The sequence below is a fragment of the Mizuhopecten yessoensis genome, unplaced genomic scaffold (assembly GCF_002113885.1).
Source record: "Mizuhopecten yessoensis strain PY_sf001 unplaced genomic scaffold, ASM211388v2 scaffold11043, whole genome shotgun sequence".
In the NCBI taxonomy this organism is placed as follows: domain Eukaryota; kingdom Metazoa; phylum Mollusca; class Bivalvia; order Pectinida; family Pectinidae; genus Mizuhopecten; species Mizuhopecten yessoensis.
In genome coordinates this window covers 485870-507903 of record NW_018408850.1, presented here as the reverse complement: position 1 = coordinate 507903, position 22034 = coordinate 485870, and the positions used below count along the sequence as shown (strand labels likewise).

General features: G+C 35.4%; 1 protein-coding gene across 2 annotated transcripts in view; it reads left to right on the top strand.

Annotated features, from left to right (window-relative positions):
• Window positions 1–17204: 17204 nt before the first annotated feature.
• Window positions 17205–22034, top strand: part of LOC110464951 (nuclear receptor ROR-beta-like) — a 52743-nt gene continuing 47913 nt past the window's right edge. The window contains exon 1 of one of the 2 annotated variants that reach the window (XM_021520446.1): window positions 17205–17247. The gene's annotated coding sequence lies outside the window, so the exon portion shown is untranslated. The other variant, XM_021520448.1, reaches the window with a different exon arrangement.

Below are 22034 nucleotides of genomic sequence, written 5' to 3'. Positions count from 1 at the left end.
AAAACAGTTCAATACTTATACTTACGTTTTCTCTGCCTCTTATGTTCTTTTTTAACTTATAATTTATATTTAAAATTAAAAATGCCCGCCTTATCGACAGTCCACACAATTTCGTTCAATAGTTTGAACAGCGTATTGTCGCGTGGTGATTGGCAAACAAAGTAGTACTTTGAAATTTTAACAAACACTTCAATTTTATTCCACAATTCAGTATCAATACAATTGCGTATGATATGTCTATAGGGTGATTTAAGTTTATCAATAGAACTCTGAGCTGAAAGTTAGATTTGAAATTGTTTCGATTTTTCCCCGGAACAAATTTCGCGCATGGACAAATACAGTGAACACCGTAAATCCGACCTTGCCCTCCACGAGGGAGTTATTTTTGGAAGTTAATTCGAACTTTTCTCTTTGCTCATTTTGTGAAGAATCCAGGCGTGAATTTATTTGTTGATTGTATGGGAACCTGACAACAGTCGGTAGATTCTATAACAGCCTCGTTATTTGACATGTCGTCAGAAAATGAGGAACCGTGGATGCGAGACGCGTGAAACTGATAGCGTTTGAAGTGAGTGATCTTGCGACGGAGCACAGGTTCGTTACAAATGTCTGAAATGTTTATGTGTGCTGTGACTCATATCAGTAGGTCTGTAACATATGTGTCAGTAGGTCTATAGAATATGTGTATTTCAGACATTTGTAACGAACCCCTGTTGATCAGTGCAGTGTAACAGACGATATTTCTGATAAATTGCATGAGCGTTAAAATTGTTTCCATTGCCGGCATTGGTGATTTCAACCGATGTGCATTTTGTACGATATTGCAGACCTTGGTCTTGTTTTCGTTGTAATAAAAGTGTTTTTTATTTTATTTTTTATTTTGCACATAAATTTACAATGATATTGTCAAATCTCACAATGCCCAGCGATATTTCAGTAGCCGTCATGTTTATTTATATTGGATATTGTAGTTCCGGTCAGTGTGGTATTAATACGCTAAGAATTGTGTCTCGTGATGCATGGCAATTAAAGTCCCATCAACGACACAGCTTTCAAAGAGGCTATATAGTGACAATGCCATGCAAATGTAAATACACAAAATTAAACCCAACCAAACCAAATCTTTGACGACCCTGGGAGATGGTACCAGTTCAGTCATGTCTCCAGTGTGATAATTTCTTTTTTTAATCACCATGACATATAATCGCTGATTAAAATTAACAAATATCGGTTGACAATAGGTCTACAAATCCGGTCAGACTTTTTTACGATCAGCTAAATGCCTCTAAAACTAAAATATTAAAATGTTGACCGATTCAGTATTTAACAATATTAATCATTAAAATATGACCAAAAATAGCTGGTCGAATAACTGAAAAACATGTGGATTGTCGTATTTCGAGTATATACGAAGAAACATATATGCGGATATCTTTTGACTAACGGTCAACCATTGGGAAATACGAGTAGTGATATATGAGACTGGCGGCTAATGTCCACTGAGGTCGGAGATTAGCGCCTATATGTCCTCAAAATCAATACCTGCACGGTATGAAAGGGTTTAATGCGCAATGGCGTTGACGTAATCAGCACCACAAACTGTCGATTGGACATATAAGGTTACTTTTCTCGGTGTGGTTAATATTCTAGTTGAACAGTGGTTTGTGACAGGAAAGGAAATATGGTAATTATTTTACTATGTGTAGGTGATACGCGTCTAACTGGAATGCTACAATATCATCCGTCAAGACGTCCAACTATAAACAGAATAATTTTTAATTGATAACTCAATGTTGATATTGTCCAGGAAAGCATATTTTACATATTGTACATGTTACATGCGTACAAAAGATGTAGCTCTCAATCGTCGAATACATCGAAACAACTTTTTTTTTCTTGTTTATTTTTTAGCCTTTACTGATATGTTAAAAATGGATGATGCAAAATGACTGAACGATCTTACTTATACAAGATACAAACCACAAGAAGGTACATATATATATTAGGTCAAATATTTGGGAAACATTAATAGATGCTAAAATAGTTTTTATTTCCAAGAACATACGTATAAAAAATCAGATACAAAAACAATACAAAACGGGGAGGGGGGGGAGGGGGGCAAAGTAGTACATTTACGGTACAGTGACATACAATACATTGGAATAAGAAAAAGGTCTAAAACATATTGATATACAATGTTATATATATATATATATATATGCATAAAATAAATCACTGAAGATTGGCGAAAAGGAAACACTGACAGTACCCAAAACACGCCATATCTAAATCACAACCGTGTTCTGCCTGTTGCTACCAGGTTTGCTGCCTGGTTTGCGTAATTTGTTCCATAAACGGGCACCCTTAGTCCGGAAAGAACTCTTTCTCCTATCTCGATGTGATGACTCATGGAATCCCAACTGTTTTTCTCGTTCCTAAAAAGATATATAATTTTGAACGTAACACACAAACAGGTGAATGTACCTTTAGAATTCGGTGATAATACAGTTATCCAAAATAAATTACACTGCATCATTTCGTTGTAATGTCAAGGCAAATTATTCACGATTTTCAGAAACCTTAACATGCAAGTTATACGTTTGTTTTCTTTAAAATATCTTTGTTACCAGCGATATCATCATTTGGAACAATACTAATAATCCGCTCTCTATCAGCTTCCGCCGTTGGAAGAAATAGACTTAAAATGTCGATAAAATGAAAATTAACATATCTACTTACTAAGTATCTCGTTAAACTACCATTTTTCTAGGGGCTTATCTGCAGATAATCTGAATTAAAACATTATGATTCTCTGCAGACTTTTTATAAAACAATTTGCCTAAAAAAGCTTAGGGTTCGCTTTCGTCCAGTTTACATAACAATAGTCAATGCATACGTATGCCTCTTTTCAAGACTTGTTTTAGGGCATACGGCATCATCTCACGTGTAATGTGAGTTTCGCATGAGCAATACATAGTGTACAGGTGGCGAGATTAATAAATCTTCGTATTAGATACGACCCTAACACCCATGATGTATGTCTTGTCCTTGAAATGGCTTCAGTCAGTTGCAACCCAACGGTCATTTTCCATTGTACCAAGAAATCCAAAAACAGCCATAAATATAACATACCCTATCAATCTGTTTGTAGTGACAGAAAAGGATCCATGTGTTCGCTTTTGATTAAATATATTGATTATAAGTAAATTGTACAGGTTCAGATTACTAAACGGGCTGACCGGGTTACTCAAACGATGATGACGGGTGTCTCTGAAAAGTCCCTTCCTGGAACATTCTCGATATACACGTACACATAACATTGCGGTAATGAAATAGAAAGTAGCCACACGTTTCTAAAAAGATATATATATATATATCCATGTACCTTCTTCCAAGTTTTCAACACTGTAAATTCAAAAGTCTATGTCGATTTGATACGTCAATACCATGACGTAAGGATGTCAAGAGTTATTATTCACTGCCTTTGTGCTCCCAGGTCGGTGTGAAATGTTGTTTTCATTTTTAAGAAAATATAATCTATTTTTATTTTATGCATGTCTCATGTTTTTAAGGTTTAACAAGCGCCAGCCCCGATTCCGCAGTGGCCCACATTAGTCAATCATTGCAATCATGCAGCCAGATACAGCAGGACTAATCTTTCTCCATTTAGACTGATGATTTGAAAACACTTAGTACATCGAGATAATGCCACATCATTATCCCTAGTAAACAAACTGGTGCTGTGTAACTATATATAAAGTTTAGTCGTGTTTCTAGGCCGTCCGGAGCTTAACTTTCCCTTTAACTAGTTGTTAAAGAGCAAACTGACCTTCGTGTCAAAATGGTTGTTGCTATGCAAAACTATAGAAATAACAATGGAGTAGCTGGGATACATATTACATGTACGTGCTAATTACTATGTGGATGGCATTTTGCCAAGTGGTTGGGTAAAGTGTAAGCCAATTTGACAGATCTCAGTTTCTCTTTTGTAACTTTAACAGTTATGCTTCCCACTTGTGTCTGCTTTGTTGACTATATAGTTTCCCACAATCGTCACACAACAGTTAATTTATCAGTCGGGCACTAGTACATATCAGCTGATTAGTGTTCATGTGCCTTTCAAAATTGTTTTGTCAGATGATGTTTAATAATACAACAGGCACTCAATGTATCCATGTTCACTTGCAGTTGTTATGTCAAACAATACCGACCTTCAAAAGAAATATCACAATTCAAATACATGTATATAATTATTTATCATTGGATGACATATTTATTTCATTTACAAATAACATTCACGACTGTGGAAGATAACTTATACATGGATATTGAAGTAATATGTAAAACGAGTATTTTCTATGAAATCTGAAAAAAAAATGTTTGTTGAAAATAGGGGAAATGACCATGTAAGAAAGAGCATGCTTAGTGTAGAACATCCGAATTTCTTTGCGGTGTTTGGCACTATGACGTCACATCCAATGATAATGCCGATCTCACATATTTCAAGTTAACTGATTGGTTATTATTATTGTTCACTTGTTCATTATGTCGTGTTATCATTGTATATAAATCCGAAAAAAGTAGCAGTGAAAAATAATAATAATAAAACTTGTAAAGTAATAATCCTCCAATTTCCCACCCTGCAGGTTGGGGATCGGGAAAATAATACACCTGCTGTTATCCTCCCCCTCACCCTGGTGAGGAAGGTAATGGGTTCTATCCTCTGGCCGGGACATACCAAAGTCCTTAAAAATGATAGTTTTTATTCCCTGCTTAACGTTCAGCATTTGCATGTTAGTATAATGTGACCGGGAGGAATGCTGTGATGGATGCCTTCGGCATAGTATTTTGGTGAGACAGCACTATACAGTCGGCATAAGATCCGCGCTATCACAAAGAGACAATAAGACCAACTTACCCTGTATCCAGCACACATACACACATACACGTACACATAACACACATGGAGGCACGTCCTCAAATGACCTTAGCTGTTGATAGAACGTTAAACAAAATAATACCAAACCAAACCCCCAATTTTCACTGATAAAAATAATATGAATATGTCTATTTCATGTATGTTTAGCATAATCCATGAAAATCATAATAGCAACGGGAAAATCCGACTAGGTGCAGATTTTAAAATGATATTTTCATTCCATAAAGGTAATTACAAAACGTTGACAATATTTCTCTAAACAGTCATAATTAAGAAAATTACATTTATGCCTGAGCTACGTAGGCGACAGGCGATGATTACTGATGATTTACAGAAATTTTAAATGCATTGCGTAAGGGAAGAGATCGCACTGATCTATCTGAGGTATATAAATTATCAACAGTAGAAGGTATATAAGGGTGGGTAAGAGAAAGCCTAAATTAACGAATCCTGTAGTCATTGTCGTTTCCCTCTATTTGAGTGATTCACACACTTGAATTTACCAATTAATTGTTATATGGTAACAAAAAGTGATTGGCGCTGGCTAAGATTCATACCGACAGATAACAGATATATGGTTTGCAGTGATCGAAAACGTCTTAAGATATCCGACATTTGCCAAATGTACTATCTGAAACATTTCCTATGAATCCATACATCAGCTGTTGATATGCCAGAAAATGACGTAAAGGAACCGCCAGTTGGTAAACTGTCTATATTGCTTTTATTGAGATGATCTATATGCAAGCGTATGTCCTGTTGTTGATTGGTTTTTTTCTGTCATTTAGTTAATACATCAGTAAATGTCACGCGTATCTTTTTTTTACATCGTAAATGGAGCAAACTTCGAACTTGATTTTGTAAAACAGCCCAAAATGACAGCTCCTGGTGTCAATAGGCACACCTGATTACTTTTACATATCACTAGTAGGCAACATTGATGGCAAGGATATCTCTGGTTCTAACGGGTAGAAATGAGGCGCTATTGCTACCAAGACGATTTCTGGTTCTAACGGCTATAAATGAGACGTTATTGCTACCAAGATGATTTCTGGTTCTAACGGGTACAAATGAGACGTTATTGCTACCAAGACGATTTCCGGTTCTAACGGCTATAAATGAGACGTTATTGCTACCAAGAAGATATCTGGTTCTACCAGATAGAAATGAGACGTAATTTCTACCAAGACGTTTTCTGGTTCTAACGGGTAGAAATGAGACGTTATTGTTACCAAGACGATTTCTGCTTCTAACGGGTAGAAATGAGACGTTATTGCTATACCAAGACGATTTCTGGTTCTAACGGGTATAAGTGAGACGTTATTGCTACCAAGAAACCTCGGGTTCTACCGGACACAAATGAAACGTTATTGCTACCAAGAATATATCTGATTTACTGGGTAGGAATGAGGCGCTATTGCTACCAAGACGATTTCCGGTTCTAACGGGTAGGAGTAAGACGTTATTGCTACCAAGAAACCTCGGGTTCTACCGGACAGAAATGAAACGTTATTGCTACCAAGAAGATGTCTGGTTCTAACGGGTAGAAATGAGACGTTATTGCTACCAAAAAGATGGCATGTTCTACCAGATGGAAATGAGACGTTATTGCTACCAAGAATATATCTGATTTACTGGGTAGGAATGAGGCGCTATTGCTACCAAGACGATTTCCGGTTCTAACGGGTAGAAATGAGACGTTATTGCTATCAGGACGATTTCGGTTCTAACGGGTAGAAATGAGACGTTATTGCTACCAAGACGATTTCCGGTTCTAACGGGTAGAAATGAGACGTTATTGCTACCAAAGTGATTTCTGGTTCTACCAGATAGAAATGAGACGTTATTGCTACCAAGACGATTTCTGGTTCTAACGGGTATAAATGAGACGTTATTGCTACCAAGACGTTTTCTGGTTCTAACGGGTAGAAATGAGACGTTATTGCTACCAAGACGATTTCTGGTTCTAACAGGTATAAATGAGACGTTATTGCTACCAAGACGATTTCCGGTTCTAACGGCTATAAATGAGACGTTATTGTTACCAAGAAGATGTTTCGTTCTACCAGATAGAAATGAGACTTTATTGCTACCAAGACGATTTCTGGTTCTAACGGGTAGAAATGAGACGCTATTGCTACCAAGACGATTTCTGGTTCTAACGGGTAGAAATGAGACGCTATTACTTCAAAGAATATATCTGATCTACAGGGTAGGAATGAGACGTTATTGCTACCAAGAAGATGTCTGGTTCTAACGGGTAGAAATGAGACGTTATTGCTACCAAGAATATATCTGATTTACTGAGTAGGAATGAGGCGCTATTGCTACCAAGAAGATGGATAGTTCTAACGGGTAGAAATGAGACGTTATTGCTACCAAAAAGATGGCATGTTCTACCAGATGGAAATGAGACGTTATTGCTACAAAACCGATTTCTGGTTGCTACCAAATATATAACTGGTTCTACCGGGTAGGAATAAGACGTTATTGCTACCAAGAAGATCTCTGGTTCTCACGGGTTGACATGAGACGTTATTGCTACCAAATATAAAACTTGTTTACCGGGAAGGAATGAGACGTTATTGCTACCAAGAAGATGTCTGGTCTACCTAGCAGATGTATCTCCCAAATTGACAAATGTTCTAAATTGTCTATTAAAAGAATAAGTGGCGCATATTTAACGGTTCTTTCAGTTATAAGTTCCTGAATCAAATGTCTAAAAACATAAATAGGGTATGTATTCCTTTTATGAAATATGTTTATAAAAGTAGACATTTAATAAGTTGTCTGTTCTCCAATCTCTCTGAAATTACATGTATATAATAACATATCCAGATTATTGAATAAAACACTGTATAAAATTAACTAAATACCACTTAAAAACGAGTATGAATAAATGGTCATCGCTTTGTGTTTTAGATCCGAAAGATATCATCTATTGTTTGCAAATTTACGTGATGATATTTATCTCATGATATGTAAATAATTTGCAGTAAATACAGTATGTTTTCAGTAAAGAGAGTACAGATACAGTATAAACATTAAACTTACAGCATATATAGTTATATTTTCAGCTTAGTTTACAGTATATTTACAGTACATAGTTTATATTTACAGTATCAACATTATGTTTATCATCTTTACAGTATATTGAACGTTCTCTAACCCAGGTTTAAAACTGTAAATCAATAATGAACAAAATTGAGAGGCTATAATCTTATCAGAAACAACTGTCGAGTAGAAAGACGAGACCTCAGCATCCAATTTCCCTGCTTATTCTGTTGCTAATGAAGCAGGTACAGATATCGGTCGCGGAACAGAAATCAATCTTTTAATATCTGTCAAATACGTTCATTTTACATCCGTTTGCTGAGCTGGAGTGCAGGATACTGCTCTGCCAAGCTCGGTCAACTTAGTTTAACATTTCTCTACAATTTTATCGCTCATATATTTATGTTTTTAACATTAAAATCTGTTCGTTCTGAGATTAAACATATCAATCATCATGCACCGGAGTGAAGTGCAATGTGCTTGAAAAAATAAATGTGAATGTTTTATGTCATTTAAACAAAAATACGAGCGGAGCATACTAACATGTATAAAAGGTGTGGGTTCACATAAGTTATACACAAGAAAATTAAGCATACAGCTAATAAAATCACGATACACAATCTTTTCTTGTCACGTGATGTCGCCAGGTGATGACCAGCAATCCTCAATCCCGGTTGACCTACTATAATGGCCAAACAAATAATAGTCTTTGTTGATTCTTTCATTTATCCTCTCTCATCTGTGTCATATCCAGTATGATGTTCTCTATGGAACTTCTCCCAATCACTGATTGCTATAGTTCTGGCTCTTCCAGTGACTCCTGTTGACTGCAGTGTCCTCCATACTGGCTACACAGAGAAACCTCTATGCAACCAACTTCCACTAAAAAGAGCCAATTTGCTCCTCCACTCTTCCCTCCACTTATTAAGTTTATCTTTCCCCCTCTCGTGGGCTTCCTCGCAGCTTACGATAAGCAATACAACAGTGTGGTGTGTGTCCTGCTTTGATTATATAACCATGTCAGGCTTCGGCGATGTTTTCGCAATATCTGGATTTTCAGCTCTCAACTTTGTGACCTATCAAAAATGGATGCACTATTTCGATGTTTTCCTGTGCATTTCCCTTACGCTTCACAAAAAAAAAAAATCCGGACTGGCTCTTTTATATTGAGTGTTTTCTTCTTTCTCCACAAAGATATCTGCCTGGACACCAAGGTTTCGCCATGCCTCCAACTTCACCCTCCTCCTCATCAAATTTGCAGCAAGGAGAATCCGACAGACCGAACTGACTCAGGTTAACATTCGACGGTACGTTCTGCACGTTCCCTGGTTCGTTTTTAGAAGTTGTTTTGACGGTTCATTCTATTCTGATTTGTCCTCTAAGATCCTATTTTTCCCTGGATACATTTATATAAGGTTTGTGAATGAGGTGTAGACATGCTATACTTATGAGAACAATGAATGTGGTATCATATCTTTCCCTTCTAATTACCAACTTTAAAAAAATGTATTTCCGATGATAACGTGCTAAAACAAAACACAAGTCCAAAAACATCAATCAAATAAATCTATAACTATCTATACTTACATATTACATACTGTCATTACGGCAAGTATGGATATTCTTCCTTTGAATATTGATAGGTTTGGCAGCTGCAAAATATGTTTCAAGCCATTTGAATTACATGTACTAACAGTACCGTAAAGTCTCAGTAAGTAATAGTAAATACTTTTTTTAATGTCAAATAAATCTTAAAAACGAATTCATGTATTTATTTTTTAAAGAATTCACGGCCAATCCACTTTAGTCAGTAAAAATGAATATACAGTACGATGTACACAAATATGTACATTACGCAGCGGTAATTTATTGCTACGTCATTGTTCTTCTCTAGTGCGTCAGGACTTGGTAAATGTCTGGTTTATAGATATTGAAACTGCAATATGCAAGTTGTTGAAAACAGAAAAGATAAAAAGTCCTTAATAGTACAATAAGTGCAATAGACAAAAAGTGGAGTCGCCCAATCAACCTTGCAGTCTACGATTAGAGCTGAACTTTTTTTTAGATAAAAAAGGGGTGGACGCGACAAAGCAATTAAACGATGAGAGGAATAAGTGCCCATTTATGAGTACCCACCCAGTCCTGTAGCAGTCAAGAGCCAGGTACAATAGCAAACCGATTTAACACTTTGTACTTAAATAAGGCATTTAATATACTAGTATTGTTGGAGTTATCTCATAAACTGATTAACATTCATTCTTATATTTAATGTCGGACGAAATACCGATTAAGGTTGTCCATAGGCGTAGGTCATGGCAAGATGGTAGACCGTGCGTTATAGTTCCAAAGTTCAATTGCAGAAAAGACCTGAGAAACTCTCCGCAAAGCTTCATTGTGGTGCTAGCGTGCAGTGTCTGTAGAAATTTATGAAAAATGGCGACAGCTTCTCCCTATATACACAGAGCCACCAAGGGCACGCAGGGACTTCGTATGAAAGGAAACAATATTGTATTACCATCAGCCGCTGCAGCAGCCATAGCAACAGTTTACTGTTAAAGCCTCCACGCCAACTCGGACAGTGGCTGCATCCCAATGGACAACCGACACCACAACTGGACTGAGGTAGGATAGGACCCCAGTAGTCAATTAAGCGGAACATAAGTTTTTCGCATATTAATGTTTGTGGTATTAAGATAAAGAATACCAACAAGTTAAACTGTAGTATTATCATTGTCATTTTTTGTGAAATATGTATTTAAACGCTTTTCAAACTAATTATATAAGTATTCTACATATATGGAAAATGGAAATAAAATTCAAAACACATGAACTGCAGGGGTCGAACTCGGGGCCTTTACATTGCACAGCATACGCTTTACACTACGCTTTGTCAATTGGGAACCGTCGGCACTTTCCGTAAACGAGAAAAAAAATTAATTTTCGTTTACGGAAAGTGCCGACGGTTCCCGATTGATCAAACTCGTCAAGGGAAATTACTCTAAGTAAGCTTTCCAAGTAAAAAAGAATTATGAGAGGAATTCTTCTTTGCGATTATAACTTATGTAGTTGGTATTACCCTTCACCTTAAATCAAATTTACTTTAACCAGAGTCTACTGACTTGATTCAAATAAGTGACATTCTAATATTGTAAAAACTACTTAATGAACTAGATTAAAAAAATGACCAGGATGATATGTACGGTAAGTACTATCGCTTAATGATGACGTCCGGGTCATTGTGGTCCCCTTGGATACAAGAGTTTTGGAGACGTCAACTGCAAAGTTACAAAACAGACCATCTGCAGGTACCGATAATGAATCTTTGTTAATTACTCTGTTGGTACGTAGAACGCCGAGAAGACAATCCCGATTCACACAGAGTACAAGTCGGGCGCCGATCAGAAGATCAGTGAAGTTTCCATGTAGGAAATACCTGAATTTCAAGAATATTGACTATGGAATAGGCTACAGGCCAAGCTGCTTACCTAACAAATATCATGTAATAACACACTTAATTGATTTTTCAGGCAAATATCTGTAATATTTTCCCTTGGTGACTGTAGCAACCAAACTAACCGTTGTCTTCAGCCAAACATGAAATACTATGAAATAAATAGCATCTACCTAGCACAACATAGACAAATATAATTATAACCATTTGTCATTTCATTATTTTGTGATATAATTATTAGTTACAACGAATCTCTGAATATATATTAAAAAAAAAACATTAAGAAAATACGATATCTGAACGTTTATAATAAATGGAAAGAAGTGACGCCTTCGCTTACGCTAAACCGCTATTATTATACTTATATATGATTTGTTTGCATTCAACCAGAAACCTACTGATATGTAACAATTAAGTGTTACGTGATATTGAAAATGAAATTATATGTTTTACAAAATTACAAAATAATTTCAAATCTTTTATTCTACAACACAACAGGTTTATATTACATCGAATGAAACGTTATATATTGTCAAAAAATGATGAAATATGTAATTAATGTTTGATTATTAAAGCCGTCCATGACTTAGAAATCCGCAGGAAAAAGCTGAGAGAAACCTTTTTGGTTTTAAAAACTAGGTGAAACTGTTTGAATGGAAGATTTCGTAAAAAAGTGCTTGTTGGAGATTTTACAAAAAAAAGTGGGTCAGTGTTGTGGACAAGATGCAGAATAACTGTTTTGCCGATTTAAAAACTTTAAATGGGGGAAAAAAAGAATGAGTAAGAAATATTCAATTTGGACAAATTATATGGAATATATTGGAGGAACTCTTAAAATATCATTAGAATCACCCCGTGAAAATATTCAAACTTCAGAAAGGGTTGAAATTGCAAAAGACATAGGTGACATGTGTAAATGTTGGGGCTAAAAACCGGTATTTTCTGGGAAGAAATAAAACCAAAGACCATTTTAGGTAGAAAACCACCAGAGATGAAAAGCCATGGTTTACAAAAACGTTAGATGAATTTCACAAAGCAAGACTAGCAAAAACGAAAACGGCAAAGTGTTTAGGAATGAAGCCGGTTTAAAAACGGTAACAAAAAGACAATGTATATGCGTAGATATTGACCAGGTCTGGTTTCAAGAACGTTTCTTAACTAAAGAAACTTAAAAAAAAAATCATAAAATATTATAGGCAGGTGAAACTGTCTTGCTGTCAGAAACGTCAGAATAAATACCTGTACGGTCTGAATTGAATGTTGCTGAACTATATTTTACAAATCGGGAGTTAACACAACGTTGTCGACTACTGACGGACAAACATACCACACAAAACCTGGAGAGAACAGGCTGGTGAAGACTTTGGGTAGGTCTTATGGTAGCCATTCTGACCTTTTTCCTTTTCCAATACAGGTATCGACGGTTTTGATCGTGCTCATTTGTGTGAGTTGCTGTTTCGTATAGTCACGACTCCAGTTCTTCTTTTGAGGGTGTGAAACCGCTTGGATTTGACCTAGATTTACATGGCGGGTTATGTCGATAAAGCAGAAGACGCTTACCTTGCTAGTACACCTGGTCGTCGTCTTCTTGTTCTTCGTCAAAGGTCACCGTGATGTATGTCCTTTATTCTCATTGTGAAAATATTTTCATTGATTTTATGCTCGAATGAAGTGTTTGCACGCCAATGTCCGTTTGTTTCTTTTCATGCCAATTGTTTCTAACAAAATCTTACAGGATACAAACACGTGATATAATCATGTACATATTTGCTACCAAAATGATGCGTATGCGTTCAGATTTTATGCTAGTTAATCGACTTTGAGTACTAATTACGGCTTTCTCCACACTTCAGTCTTTCTTGTTATTTATTTATTTTTCTTGCTTTATATATTTTCATTATCTTTTTTTTAAAATTATTCATTTTTCAATTCGTTTTACATATATTAAAATTGGCTGTAATAGCAAAATAAAAAAAAGTTGATTTGGATAGTTCTATTTCTAACTTTATATAGAACTTCATATATATATGTAGTATATAAAATATATGGTAGTACAGTTTAAACAATTAGTTTCCGTGCCTCCACATGATGATTAAAAAGTTATCATTGTGTTTAATGATAATATCCAAATATTTAAATAAAAATATCTCTATTACACTCGTAATATGAAATTTTAAACTCTGTAATCTGTTTTGTTTTCCGTTTGAGCAAATGCAAATACCGGAAAATGGGAGAATAACGTTCGAAATAAATCAAGCTCGGAACACATTTTTTCTATTTTCAGAACAATAAAACACTCTTTTGACACACACAATTTAGACTTTTTGTGAAGATGCAACTTCAGATCGTTCATCACCTAGGGACAAGGGAGTAATAAATCATGGTTTTAACAGTTAAATCTTTGGGTTAAAAAATATGGTTGATGTGCTTCGTTCCAAGAAAAACGGAAACACTAATTGTATTGAAAACAACAAACTTCCATGCAAACCACGGCTCAGTTTCGACGGCACCAGCCTCCTAAAGGCTGCACGTTACAAACCCTCTGAAGTACAATTGTTACGGCATTAGCGAATCACTGCGTAGAAGTGAGTACGAAGCACAATTTCTTCGAACGTAGTTTTGGCAGACATCGTATATTTAGAAGTAGTACAAATTATTTTATTACTTGTTTTATCTACATCGATAAATCAATTTAAAATACATGCCTTGATATTTTCTATATCTAGTCATCGTTTTCCAGGTGTTAAATACTTTATTTGAAAGCATCGTTGGTTATCCGAGTAATCCTCTGTAGACAATGATCAGCTACGGTCTAACCTCATGAATGAAGTTTAGAATGTCTGGGTACTCCGGACTGTCATGCAACAGTCCCTATACCCGTTGTGGTCAGCTTGTAAGACAGAATTCGCTCATAAACATAAAAAAAACATGTTTCTTAAGGACATCATAGACTCTAAACCAATCATGAACGAAGTACAGTGAATGAAATTAATATGTTTCCGTAAGATTCTACATAGCTTATATTAGACCGCTGTTAAGAAATGCAAGCGGAGTCAGGGACGATATACTTAGCCAGGCAGAAGGTAGCTAGCCTAGATCTAGTCAGTTGATCAGGTACCTAGCTCTTGTTCGGAGTGGATTCATTTAGGAGTGAGTCTAGGACAGGGCCTTGGTAGGCGAACAAGTGAGAACAACAAAAAATGCTTTTGTTTTGCGTTTCTGTTTGAAAATGTGGTTGATTCCCCTGTGTACAGGCGGCAACGCGCCTGACAGTTGTAACCTCCTATGTTGGCAGGTTTTAAAAACGTAGATTACGGAGCTTGTTAAAATCACCACATCCATCAAGAGCTTTTCTGACAAAAAGATCAGTTTAAATTTTCTTTTTCAATGTAGCAATGGCTTCGGCTTTTGGTGGCAAATCGTTCCGCCATCAGACCGTTGCTTTTCCACAACATGTATTCCCGAAGGTCACAGAACGAAATTTCGGTCCTCTCAACTCGGCCGGATCTCAATCAGATTTTGTCGGCTGATGGTAATAAGATCCTATATTTACATAATTGATTATCCATGAGTGTCTGGTGCAATATTTATAAGTCAAAATATACTATCCTGATATTAGCTGCGGGAACCGTAGCTTCTATGTCCGATTTTTTTTATTTTTTTTTATTTTTATTGTTATCTATGGTCCGATAACAATAAAAATAAAAAAAAATAAAAAAATCGGACATAGAAGCTACGGTTCCCGCAGCTATCCTGATATGTACCTTAAAGGTAATGCAACGCAGGTGTGACGTGTTCTCGTTCCTAGAATCCTAGAACAGGTGACCAGCCGGGATGAAGTATACATTATAATTATCGACACACTCTGCCAAGCAAATGAAATAAGATGTATTAACATGTGCCCAATCCCTTGATCAAATTAATTGGCAATGAAATATGTTTTAAGTACAGTTAGAAATTAAGAATTACCTTTGGCTTGAAGACACAGGAAAACTGGTGAATATTTTTTTTTCTGTAATCTGAATTTTTCAATAAACCTATAAAGATAGTGCCAAAACTTATTTTACAACAATTATCAAGATACTTAGAACAAGTTGAATGATACAGATACTTTTTTTAAAACTATGAACAACATCTCAAGCATAAAATCACCTCAGCAAACTCAATAAAAGACAAATACAGAAGATACATTTTTTAATTCCATGCTTCAAGAAAGAGCGTTCAATGATTTGTTTAAGCTGGTCACGTGCATTTGCATATTTTCACAGATGAAAAATTAAAAACAAAAACAAAAAAAGCAATTGTACTCGAAGTTTGTCTCCTTGATAAGTGCAAGAGTAACTCACCTTCAGTGATGAATAAAGGCGTCACTGATTTTTACATTTTACATTTTATTTTATTTTATTTGGACATGTTTGCCTAATTTTGAATTCAAGATTATATTTTCATGTAAACTGATAATTAACATCCTTGTGTATACGTATATCAAATACATCATAACTGATTCAGATCTAATTAGATGTCATATTATATGATACATTTATCAATTATGAACTTTGTTGAGGTGAATACGTGGTTATGTGAACCTGAGAAAGGGGGTTAAAAAACTCGTTTTTTTTTTAAATATTCATACTCAATTATGCATATAAGCAATGCTAGACAGCTGATTTTTTTGCTGGACCAATTTGTCGATGGATTTTTATTCTATTTCATGCATTGTGGCACAAAAACAAATTGATATTATTTTTTCATATTATAACTTTAATAACTGAAGTTCACAGAATCGGGTTTTTTTCTTCAAAAAAGTAATATAATTTTCAACTTTTTGTTGAAATTGTTGCCATTTAGGGTTGAAATATTGACTAAACTTGAGTTCTGCCTGTAGGCTATATGAGAGCGATAAAAAGGGGGAAAACTTCGAGATGACATTTAAGACAAAGGAATGCTGCATATCTGACCAGTAAAATAACGTTATTTTAACCCCGGTAAAATATGGTGACGTGTACATTTCTGTAGCTAAACACGTAGACTTTGAAAAATTCAATCCAGAATATATATTTTTTATTTAACTATGTATGTTGTTCAGATGAGACATGTTTTTCATACCTTAGATAAATATTTGAATAAACCAACAACAATATATACAATATATATGGTCCGTGGGTCCAGGCCATAACTGTTAGGGTTATATCTGCATAAGGTGGAACAGGTGCTTGGTGTATAAAATTAGCAATTTGATAATCCACTTTCATTGATGGATGTTCAACAGTGATTCCTATGATCATCCAAAATAAGTTCATAAATCCAGGTAACCGCCTGTATGTACTTTTGTGAACCGTTACATGCATGCTAATTACAAATGTACTAGTCAAGTGGTCCGATTATAGCGTTTTGTTCATTTGTACAAACACTAAGAAATGTATATTCCTTCCGTTGCACATGTGTCATTCGATTCATCCTGAATGATTTACGTGTGTTAATTGTCTTATATGGTGTTTGGTCTTAAATTTCATACCATGCGCCGGTCTAAACACCTTTTTCATAAGGGCGTCTCAAATAGACAACCATTTTTTTAATTATTATTACCGAGATAAGAATATAGAGATGATAAGTTTAAGTTATTCAGTCTCACGTATACTATTGGAATTCCTGAATTGAGATATATTTAGAAGTTACCTCTGTTGCTACTTAGCCATGTACTTGTAGTAGTGTAGTTACGTACACACATTAGTTTTGACCATGACCTTACAACGGGGTCATACGAAAATGCCCGGATTACGATTGCAACTGCCGACTTATTAACGTAAGTATAGAGAATGTTAGATGTTTTCTCGTTTTGTAGGCACTTGATCAAGACACTTTCAATGTCATAGCAAGCTTTAAGATATAAAGAAGCTGATGTTACGAGTATAAACTGTTCTTACTGTGATTTTACGTCACAAAATGTGATCGAAGTATGGCATGAAGCCTGCTCGTCCGTGACGCAGCCATATTTTCAGGTGGGCTAGCATTCTGAACAGGGATGGATTTTTCGGCAAAAAGGTAAGTGTGGGTATGCATAGTAACTGACAGTGACCTGGTATTACGTTTGGCATGTTTAGAAATATGTCTGATTTAAACGACATCATACTGTTAGCTGGAGACTGCTGCTGCAGTAAAAATAAAACGGGCAGGCTCTGGCGAAACCGCTCGGGCGGCATCTCGTGCCGTGGGAAGGCAAGCTCGGGTCATATTTTGTCCTATTTTTGTACATGATCGTTGTTTAATGTTTGATACTAAGTGTTTTAACAGAACTTGTCGCTGTCAAAACAATCGCAAATACAAGAAACCTAGTATTTACTATATCTTCAACAAATCACAACAGCTGATTATATTTAGTGTACCATCATGGTTATAAACATCACTATAAAGTCACATGTTAATCATGGTGTGGGAATCAGGCCTCGTATCTCATTTGTATATTGTTATAGAAATATGTGAAATAACATAATAATGCCATCATACTTCCTAGAAATGTTCAAGAGATACATTTTCGTGATTGTTTACTAAATTGTAAGAACTGCATGGGAGAACATGTGGTCCTCCATGTTGGAATAATTGACCGAGAAACTGACCAATCAAATCATCAGTTCACTCTCTTCATCCGTAGTACACAAAAAGTGACAATTCTCAGCAGACTGTTGTGATAATTGATATATGAAATGTTTACAGACGTAAAGATAAATGATGTCTGTGCTATGCATTTAGAAGAAAAAAACATTCACAACAGTGCTCAGAATAACTTAACATGAAAGTCTTAAACACATATTGAGTGTTTATTTCTGTTTTCACCCTCTGAAAAACTAACGTCAGTGAAGGCAAATTCGTCACATTAGTAAGGGTTTCTGTTAATAATTCGACCAAATAGGAATGTATCAAAATGCCGACGAGCACCAATACAGAAGAAGATTCGACTGAAATGCCTATAAATAAACATCGTTGTAAACAAGTGCCTGAATGACGTCACGCAGCAACATTTGTGACGTCATCAGGCCTTCCATGGTTTTTCTCAAATGTGCAGGCAGTTTCGCCACCTTCAAACATTTAACTAATTTACAAGTAATCTATGTGTTTAAATGTAAACTTTTGTATGTTTATGTTACACAAGCCGTACTGATACGAACAGCTCCAAATGTGTGTGTGTAACAATGATTAACATTGAAATACATGGCTTTTCTTAGTTGTGATAGTAAGTTTTCGGTAACTTAATTTTAATGTTGTTTAAAATAGATGACGGGTATCGGCTGAGATGATGTCAATGTTTGCATGATACGCAATAAAGACTTTGTCCTTAACAAATATAAAATTCTAAATCGCTGTCCAATATTACAAGCTTCATCGGGTCAGGATGAGAGGGTCCAGCGCTTTCAACGTTCGCCCCCCCACCCCCAACATTTTGGATAATTTGTCACATGTACGTCTCCGATAGTCTTGAACGTCAACGGGAAATATCTGACAAAAACGATTTTCTTGGGCTTGAACATTTATTCAACAAAGACTGCCCGGCCAGTTGTTGTAAATGTACTTACTTTTTCATATAAAAATCAGTCTTTGGTAACTGTCTTTCTCTTTACGTACAATCAGCATGCGATTATACAGCAGTATACTTTCAGGCATACAACAAATTCCTTTCAGATATAAATCTAGAAAATTTCTAGATGGTATTTTAATTTAAGTGTTGTAATATTGTTGAACGTAAGACGCAAACAATACTTTTAAAAAGATACTGGTTGATTGTATTCTAAATACACATTGCATGAAAATGGAAACTGACGAATTATCAAATCGCGAATCTTTTCGATCGTCATTTCCATAAACACGCAGTGGATCGTCAGTACATTGTACATGTTCCAAAAGTACACTTGTAGAAAAACAATTAACTTGCATTAACTGCAGTTAGCGTTAAGATTTGGGTATTTTTTATGTGTATGTAATAAATTTACACTAATAACAACCAACTGGCCTCAGATTAATGAGTTTAGTTGATGAGATGTCCGTCAAACAGACCAAATTTTTAAGATTCGTTGTGTTACAAGATATTTCATAACTGTTTTGATTAAAAGTATAGCCTTTCCCTTATACCTCTTCTTGTCAAAATATTTGAAGGCTGTAACTGTGTTAAAGACTATGGTGATGTTATTTACGTCACATCTTATGTATTATGACGTCATATGGCATTTTCGTCACAGGGTGGCAAATTTGGGTGCATGGCAAATTTGCCTGCACTAACGTTATACCTATAAAACAAGAAAGGGGAATATTTTAAACTCGATCATATTCATAACATATTTATATAGGTTAAACATAATGACAATTTAACAATGTCCATCTATTAAATAGACTTAAAACTTGAAGGTCTACTATGATAAAAATAATGTCTGGAAAACCATTATACACATGAATTTATTTTTCCGCCCCAAAAAATTATTATTTGAAATGTCCCAGGAAAATGCAAGGAGGATTGGAGTCTCAGGTTTATAGCTCAGAATAATGGCATTGAAAGATTTAAAATATGTGACAAGATTCTGTTAATATTTTATCAATATCACTGTAACATTTAGGTTTCATACATTTTTATCCCTCTCTCTTCAGAGGTGTGTCTCGCGCTTAAGCTGGGACTTGGAGAGATCACCTTGCAATTATCGCCCACTAGACAGAGATAAGTCCGGGGCAGAATATACAGCACACACTAAATTGTAATGTTAAGAAAAAGTCATATAAATATGAATGACAATATTATATAAATATGAATGTGAGAAACATGCATTTGTTAACAAATATGACCACTGTTAATGGAGGTATATATTGTGACTGAAATGAATAAAGATATGACAAAAATAATCATCCCCTTAAACTGTCAGGGATAAGACAACAAACAAAAATCACCACTGAAGTTAAAGATTTCTTTGTCACGTCCCAATTTAAACTTATGATTGATTTGTTTTAAGAAATTAAAGTATATTGATTGTATCAGTTTTTGCAATGCTTCTTTAGTCATTGACATGTAGTTTCAGTCTGAAAGGACTAGTGAGCATTAATATGCATGGTCAAAGGTCAATTTGTTCAAAACGTTTCAACAAATTCTTCTGAATAACCGAGTGGCCTATACATTTTAGGCGGTGATACATATTTGACCAGCAGAATACATACTATGCTTTGATGAAGGGCGACCAAGGTTTTCAAATGAATGATCTTGAAAAAGTTTCAAGGTCACAGGGGTCAAATGTATAAAAAACACACTTTTAAACAACTTCTTAACCCTTTCACCCCTATGTAACTTTAGTAGACTCTACCAGGCATTGCTATGGATGAGTCCATTATGGTCTACAGTGGTGAAAGGGTTAATAACATAATTATAAGTGCTTATGATTATGGTTTGGCAAGTGTTTATATACAAAACTTCTCATCTACTAGATTTATATGTGTTCAAATGTATCTTGATTGCTCTCATCTATAATTATAAAATTACTTTAGTTCAATTTCTAGGCTATTAAAAATGTATATATATACACACGCCTCCTTAGTATATCAACATGTCAATCCATCTGGAGGCTGCTACCCTAGCTTGTAATGTGATATTAATGTTACTGATATAATCTTAATAAAGACCACTGAATTGAGCCCAAGGACTGGTGCATATACTGCCACAGGGATAACTTTATGTGAAGAGTTGAACATCATGGTCAGCTGTTCATACATGTTTCTATTATACAGACTGCTTCTATTCAACAGTGATACAGCTGTGTGTCAGTGTGTGACTGTAAATATCAGATCTGATCAGATATCTTTACTATAAATACATTACCTCAGAGCACTTAGACACATGCTTGTAATTACAACGTTATACATTGTGGTGGTTATGACTGCACTTGCATGCAATTACAACGTTATACATTGTGGTGGGTATGACTGCTGAATTGACGTTATTCACTTGAGACAACGAAAATATGATTGAAATTATTAAAAAGGGATTGCAGTTTGATGGTATTAAAATGTATGTACCCCTGAGGCCTGAGGTTCGAGTGGGGTCAAAATGGGGATAATTAACCAAAATTTAAAAAAAAAATGTTTATCAAGACTCTAGGTGTGTTAGAATAGAATACACTTAATGGATGAGGTGTTTTAAATAAAATGTAGATTTTATAACAATTGGGTCAACCGTTCCCTCCTGGAGAGCGTGTATGATGAATACTGTAGTTTTTTAAGGGGAGATTAAACCCGGTATTTTTCAGTAGGAAATGATTCGGTTAGATCCCGTCCAGTCTCGGGGTGCTAGGGGAGGGGTCCAAAGGGAATAGGTCAGTCACCAGGTACTGACTGGAGATCGGTGTTTTTTTTTGTCCAGTCACTCTTGTTTTTCCTCCACCACCAAAACCTGACTCATTCATAAATAACTAACTGCTAATATAACGTAAAACACTACAAGCCAAACCACACCACTCTGGGAAAGGAATGGAAGTTTGATCAAGGGAAATAACTCATCTAGAATTATTTTGTATTTTCAATCAAAATTGATTAAAAACTTCATTGGAATTATCATAATGGCAGTTA